Below are 7,691 nucleotides of genomic sequence, written 5' to 3' on the forward strand. Positions count from 1 at the left end.
AGATTTTCAAACATGAAATACATTATTTATATTTATTTTTACCAATATTGTATATTTTAAAAAATTGAACCACCTTTTTCTTATCTTTTAGCTATCTCTTCTGGGATATATCTCCATAATAATACGCTTATAACTAGTTCTTGATTTTTCAGTTTGGTCTATTATTCTACTTCTTCTTACAAGAAATAGACTATGCAGGGGCGCCTGGGTGGCTCAGTGGGTTAAGCCTCTGCCTTCGGCTCAGGTCATGATCTCAGGGTCCTGGGATCAAGCCCCACATCAGGCTCTCTGCTCAGTGGGGAGCCTGCTTCCTCCTCTCTCTCTGCCTGCCTCTCTGCCTACTTGTGATCTCTGTCAAATAAATAAAATCTTAAAAAAAAAAAAGAAATAGACCATGCATATATACTCTAATGCCCTCTTGTAAACACATATATTATTTCTCTATCCTTCAATGTATCTCTATCACCTTAGGTAAATAACCTCAATATATTATTATGACTGTATGTATTATTCATAGTTGGTTCCATTAGCATAATATTACATTTTGGTTTTTTGACTGAAATTAGCCAGTGCCTCTTTTTCCATGCTTTAAGTGGCTAGCACTTAAGTATCTATAATTCATTTATCTAAAACTCTCAATACATTCAAACACATCAGGTAGCCTATCAGTTTATTTTTCAAACTGGAGACAACCCTCTAGGAGTCTATCATTATCCTTCATTCTGGATTAGTTGTTCTCTAAGCCTGCTGTACAGTTTTTGTCCTAGGATAATTTATCATTTCTTCTCTTTTCTACTTCTTTTATTCTGAAAGATTTCCATATTCCAAGTCTTCTTTTAAATTTTTACATTTAAATTATCCTGTCTTACATTTACTAGAGTACCTTCTTGCCCACTCTTCCCTCACCCTTTATTATTATTTTTTTCCCTCACCCTTTAAATAGCATTCTCTTCCATCGGGGTATGCAATATTTTATTTCTCTGAGAATATTTCTAATGTTGTATTTCTTGAATTGTCCGTGTTGAGTTTTTCAGTCCTTGTTTCTGTCTTTTGTGTTAGAAACTTTTCTTAAGTGTCTGGAGATCCTTGACTACCCATTCATATGTAAGAGTGTGTTTAAGAACGAGAGCTGATTGGAAGCCCTACGTACATGACAAGGTTTGTTCTTAGGACACCCTGCAGTATTTTTCGAAATTCTGGTTGCAAACCTATTAGTGATCTGTGAAATTAGTCAGTTACAACCAACCTTCTTCCCACCTGTCCCAAATGACAGAATAGAATGGAAAATATTATATAACATATAAAAATTATTTTGTGAGGGGTCCCTGAGTGGCTCAGTGGGTTAAGGCCTCTGCCTTCGGCTTGGGTCATGATCCCAGAGTCCTGGGATCGAGCCCCGTGTTGGGCTCTCTGCTCAGCGGGGAGCCTGCTTCCTTCTCTCTCTCTGCCTGCCTCTCTGCCTACTTGTGATCTCTGTCAAATGAATAAATAAAATCTTTAAAAAAATTATTTTGTGAAACTTTGGTTTTATGCATGTACACATCATATATGCATATTAAATACTGAGTCAATCCCATAAAATGGGGATTTGTTATTGTGGGTGTTTTTTCAAAGAGTTTGTAAAATTACCATTTAATGTGCTCAAGGAGATCTCTAAGTACCAAAATAGGTGAGTTTTTCTCTTGGAAGGAGAGGTAAGTTTCTCTGGAGAAAAATTCCTCCAAACTTCTGCTTGCCAGTCTGGTAGCCAGTGTTCATTCATTCAAGTATTTGCTGAATACTTACATGCTAAACACTGCTCTCAGTACTGGGTATACATCAGGATATAAAAAGACAAAACTCCCTACCTTCTTGGAGCTAAGATTCTAGAGGGGAAGACAGACAATAAACAAACATGTTAGGTTACACAATGGTAAGGTACTGTACTACAGTAACACAAGGGAAAGCTGCATATATACATACAGATTCCAATAAAGGGGTAGATATAGTGGGGGTGGTGATTGTTACAATTATTTCATGAATGAAATTGAAAGCAAAGTAATCATCTAAGAGTGAGAATGGGGAAAGAAGTGTTAGAAATTTGAGAAGTAAAGAAGGTATGAAATAACCTAGGACATAGCCCAGCAAACTACAGCTGGGGGCCAAATCCTGTTTTTATATCACCTGCAAGCTAAGGATAATTTTTATACTTTTAAATGGTTGGGGGAAAAATAAAGATGAATACTATATTATGACAACACAAAGATTACATAAAATTCAAATTCAACTCATTTACATTTTGCCTATGTACTTCCTGCTACAAAGGCAGAGTAGATTAGTTGTGAAAAAGACTGCATGAAATGCAAAGCCTAAAATACTTATTATCTGGCTCTTTACAGAAAAAGTTAGTGGAGCTCTGATCTTGGATAATGGGAAGAAGAATGACTAGGAAGATACAATGTTGGGCAGCAGTAAGAGCCTAAGAGATATGGACATGAATTTAAGGTAAGACCAATCACATTAATTTTCAACAAAGGAGGCAGGAATATGCAATGGGAAAAAGACAATCTCTTCAACAAATAGTGCTGGCAAGCTGGACAGCTACATGCAAAAGAATGAAACTAGACCATTTTCTTATACCATACACAAAAATAAAATCGGTTAAGGATATAAATGTGAGACTTAAACCATAAAAATCTTAGAAGAGAGTAGAGGCAGTAATTTCTCTGACGTCAGCAATATCATCATTTTTCTAGACATGTCTCCTGAAGCAAGGGAAACAAAAGCAAAACTGAACTACTGGGACTACATCAAAATTAAAAGCTTCTGCACAGCAAAGGAAACAATTGACAAAACTATAAGACAACCTACCAAATGGGAGAAGATAATTGCAAATAACATATCCAATAAAGGGTTACTATCCAAAATATATAAAGAACTTATGCAAATCAGCACCAGTAAAACAATCCCATTAAAAATGGGCAGAAGACATGAATAGACACCTCTCCAAAGAAGACATACAGATGGTCAACAGACACATAAAAAGCTGCTCAACATCACCCATCATCAATGAAATGCAAATCAAAACCACAATGAGATATTGCCCTGTATCTGTCAGAATTGCTAAAAGAACTCAAGAAACAAGTGTCGGCAAGGATGTGGAGAAAAAAACTCCTGTGCTCTGTTGGTGGGAATGCAAACTGGCACAGCTAAGGTGGAAAACAGTATGCAGGTTCCTCAAAAAATTCAAAATAGAACTATCCTATGATCCAGTACTTGTACTACTGGGTATTTACTCAAAGAATTAAAAAACAAATTTGAAGGATATATGCATTCTTCTGTTTACTGCAGGATTATTTACCATATCCAAAGTATGGAAGCAGTCCCAGTGTCCCATTGACTGATGAATGGGTAAAGATGGAGTATGTACACACACACACACACACACACACACACACACACACACACAGGAATATTATTCAGTCATAAAAAAAAGAACAACACCTTGCCATTTGTGACAACATGGATGGATCTAGAGAGTATAAATGCTAAGCAAAATAAGACACTCAGACAAAAACAAAAACCATGTGATTTCACTCATGAGGAATTTAATAAACAAAACAAATGAACAAAGGGGAAAAAAAGACAGACAAACCAAAAACACACTTTTAACTGTAGAGAACAGATGGTTACCAGAAGGGTGATAGGAGGGGGCTTGGGTGAAATAGGTGAAGAGGATTGAAGAACACACTTATCTTGATGAGCATTGAGTAATATATGGAACTGTTAAATCACTATATTGTACACCTGAAACTAATATAACACTGTATGTTAGTTATACTTAAAATAAAAAAGGATAAAATACATTTAAAAAAATAAAGTGAGACCAATCAGCATGGTTACTGCACAGGTTTAGGCAAAAAGCTGGCTTTAACCAATATCGTGGTTTTGTGAAATGACAAAAAGAGAGGGTAAATGGAGTTAAAAGTATATGCAAGTGAATCATTATACTGACTGATCCTGGGATCTAAACTGGTTATGAAGTGAGGAGAGGACCTCAGGAAGGGTATGGACAATGAAAGGTGGTAGTCAAAAGAGTGCTGAAATCAAGTTACTAGGAGATGGCTGGAAGATAAAAGGTGGTGGTGGGGGTGGTGAGACAGTGAGCTACATCAGCCTGACATTATGGAGGGGTTAGTTTTGGGAACTAAGAAAATCAAAGGTATGACCATGGGAATGAATGCAGGAAATGGGAGAGGATAATATCAGCGGAACACTGTTATTCAAGGAATATGTCAGGGTGTTGAAAGGATTATCCACGTACGTAATTTAATCACCAAGAATTAAATCAGGAGTAGTGTTGTGGGGAGTGAAATGAGCCAAGAGCTAAACTTTTTGAGAAATGAGAGTGAATGACCCAGAGATTTTTATGGATGACAGCAATAATGAAGGGAAATAAGTGATACAATTTGATGGCATGAGACTCAAAGCTGGGGAATTTAAAAGGAATACAAAGGGAGAAATGTCTGGAAACAGTGATAAGGTACAAGAAGAACATCTACTTCCAACTCTTGAGGAGTAATAGGACTGTGGGAGGAAAAAAACCACCTGAGAGGGCTGCAGTGAAAGCACTGACCTAAGAAAAGAGCCAGGGACAGAAGTGCCTGATGCTTCAGAATGCTCAACTTTAAATTCCCATTTTCAGTGAGATGCCTCCTCCCAGCTCCCAGCTGTTCTTGGTGACTGGGAAGCATCCTGGAAAGAGTGAGCCAGTCAGACATGTCTGACCCCTTAACAAAAGTCTTACTGGCAACACCTTAGTAAAAATGTGGACTGAAAATACAGTTTCCTCCTGAAACACCACTAAAATGACAGCAAAGCAATATTAAATGATATAAATCAAGGAGGACAAAGAACATGGGAGAAAAGATAATAGCACTCAAACACTGTCAACAAAATCTTTGAATCTGGAAGGTAAAAGACAAGCAACAACTGTTGGAGCAGTTCAAAGAAAGCAGAAACCTAATGGGGGGTGGGGGCTGAGGGCAAGGGGACAATAATAATAATAAGCAAGCAAATGTATACCACAGAACCCCAGAAAAGACTGAGTGAGGAGTCTAATTCAGTTTCTCCAGAGGACAAAAGAATGAACAAATGAAAGAGTAAGAGGAGAGGATTTCAGGTCTAATTTACTTTACAGTCTTTCAAGTAATCTTTGTGTTTTTAGCCCTCTACCCTTACCCCTTGCTGTTCAGATAACTGATGTCTCCAACTCCTCACTCAGTCTTTTCTGGTTCAGACAGATCAGAATCACAGTGGTGGAATCAACTTAGGCGGAAGCTGGGATTCCCGCTATGTTTTTGTTTCCCTTTAATCATCACTCTTTTCATTGCTGCCCTTCCCCTTACTCCTAACTCCTTACTATTTCTGAAATTCTACTCTCCATGGAGCATGCCCAGCTGTTTATCCTCTCTAGCTATCCTTCCTCAGAGCTTAGCACTGGCCCCCTTCAGACACCCCTGTGGTCTAATTGGTCTTCATGAGACCTGTTCACGTTAATATACTCCCCACTGGTTTGAATCCGTCAAAGAGAAACTATTATGAACTCAGACATGTGGGGGAACAGTTTCTGTAGAACTGTCAAAATAGAGTAATTGCTTCTTCATATGGTCAGACCCAGCACTGGTCAAATTCTCATGTCCTTACCCATTTTCAAAATAAGTAAGATGGGAAATCACGATAGCAGCTCCCCAAGTACAAGGTCATCCAGCATATCCATGGAGCCCAGCAGTTCATAACAGAATCCCAAGACATTCCACCTTAGTTTGTCACATGATGAAAGCAAAGTTAAATTCCTATTACTTAAGCTCATAATACAAAGATTTCATTTCCCCCGTCCTTTACCCTCCAAGTCTCTCCTCTGGCACAAACACAAGTATCTCCACTAGGTCAGCCACACTCTGTTTTCCCAACCTGTTTCTCCTGTTTCAGGAAACTGGCATGGTTTGAGTAAGTCAACATCAAAGTACGTGATTTCCCTAGAGAGTTAACTTTTCTGTATTAATACAAATTTGGAGGCTACCCTGGCTCTAGTAAAAGCAATGCTAAGGGAGTACCTGGATGGCTCAGTCATTAATTGTCTGCCTTTGGCTCAGGTCATAATCCCAGGGTCCTGGGATCAAGCTCCACATCAGGCTCCCTGCTCAACTAGAGAGACTGCTTCTCCCTCTCCCACTCCCCTGCTTGTATTCCCTCTCTCACTGTACCTTTCTCTGTCAAATAAATAAATAAAATCTTAAAAAAAGAAGCTAAAAAAAAAAAAAGCAACACTAAGATTAAATTACCCTTTCTGATTTTGGTGGCAGTGATTTGCTGGTTAGAGTCACAGGTCTAGGAAAGAGCATGAAAGAGTGGGCTGAAAAGAAAGAACAAAGTTTGTAGTCATCAGGCTACTTGAACGTTTGGACTGATCACTACTAAAAAAAATCAGATAAAGACCCATTTTTCTCCATTTTGGCCAGATATCTGGCAGCCCCAGTCTTCCAGAACATACCACAATCCATGAATAAAAGTGCCTTTAAGAAAACAGTTATCACAGTGTCCATATGCTTGACACAATGTGAGAAACAGCTGCCAGTAGGTCACTGGCCAGACAAATAAGACAGTAGCACAGTATAACTCAGGATAAACTAATAATGGAAGGAAGAGGTGGCAGCCGACAGAGGAGTGCAAGCTATAATAAAAACAAGTTTGTCTCTGCTTTCTGATTCCATGAGAACAGTAACCTTCAACCCTTCCAATCTGGGTAAAGAAGATCATAACTCAAAGCCAAATTAATGAGTTTGTTTGTAGTGATGGCAGTGAGTCAACAAGAGACTACATTTGGTTTACAATGCCATTTAATAAGATGTCCTAAAGAATCAAAGAATTTTGACATTAGAAATTACTTTGGAGGGACACCTGGGTGGCTCAGTTGGTTAAGCCACTGCCTTTGGCTCAGGTCATGATCCTGGAGTCCCACAAGGGGCTCCTTGCTTGGTGGGGAGCCTGCTTCTATCTCTGCCTCTGCCTGCCATTCTGCCTGCTTGTGCTCTCTCTCTCTCTCTGACAAATAAATAAATAAAATCTTTAAAAAAAAAAAAGAAGGGAATAAATTATTTTGGATGTTGTGAAATGTGTAAGCCTGATGATTCACAGACCTGTACCCTGGGGGCAAATAATATATCTAAATAAAAATTTTAAAAAATAAAATTATGTATTATTGAAAAGCCCTAAAAAAAGAAATTACTTTGGGGCTCTCTTTATTCCACCTTATATCCAATGCCAAAATCTTTTACAATATTGTTAGGAAATTATCATCCCACATTTCACTTCCAGTGAAAGAAAATATAGATATAATTCATTTAATTCATTTTGCTAAATAGTTATACCTTGATACCACTCTGAGCCTTAGTTTTTCCTTCTGCAAAACTATGAACAATACTACCTTCTTTGCAGGTATTCTCATAGGCCTTGGTTTACAATAGATGCTTCCCTCCAATTGAGCCAGGATATGTATGCCTCTCTGCAACCTCCACCTACTGGAAATGCTTGCCTTCTGGTGCCAGAAAGAACATTTCCCATGACAGCTCTGAAGACAAGAATCATGTTATCATGATTCCTTTTCTAGATGCTCCACAAATTGTATACATGTCTCTATCTTACAAATGACA

General features: G+C 38.2%; 1 long non-coding RNA gene across 1 annotated transcript; it reads left to right on the forward strand.

Annotated features, from left to right (window-relative positions):
* The first annotated feature begins 321 nt into the window (after window positions 1-321).
* On the forward strand, window positions 322-2,770 carry LOC116599669. The gene is made up of 3 exons (XR_004289444.1): window positions 322-1,158; window positions 2,379-2,484; window positions 2,736-2,770. It is a non-coding gene; the product is annotated as an uncharacterized LOC116599669 (long non-coding RNA).
* The last annotated feature ends 4,921 nt before the right edge of the window (window positions 2,771-7,691 follow it).

The sequence above is a fragment of the Mustela erminea genome, chromosome 9, assembly GCF_009829155.1.
Source record: "Mustela erminea isolate mMusErm1 chromosome 9, mMusErm1.Pri, whole genome shotgun sequence".
Taxonomy (NCBI): domain Eukaryota; kingdom Metazoa; phylum Chordata; class Mammalia; order Carnivora; family Mustelidae; genus Mustela; species Mustela erminea.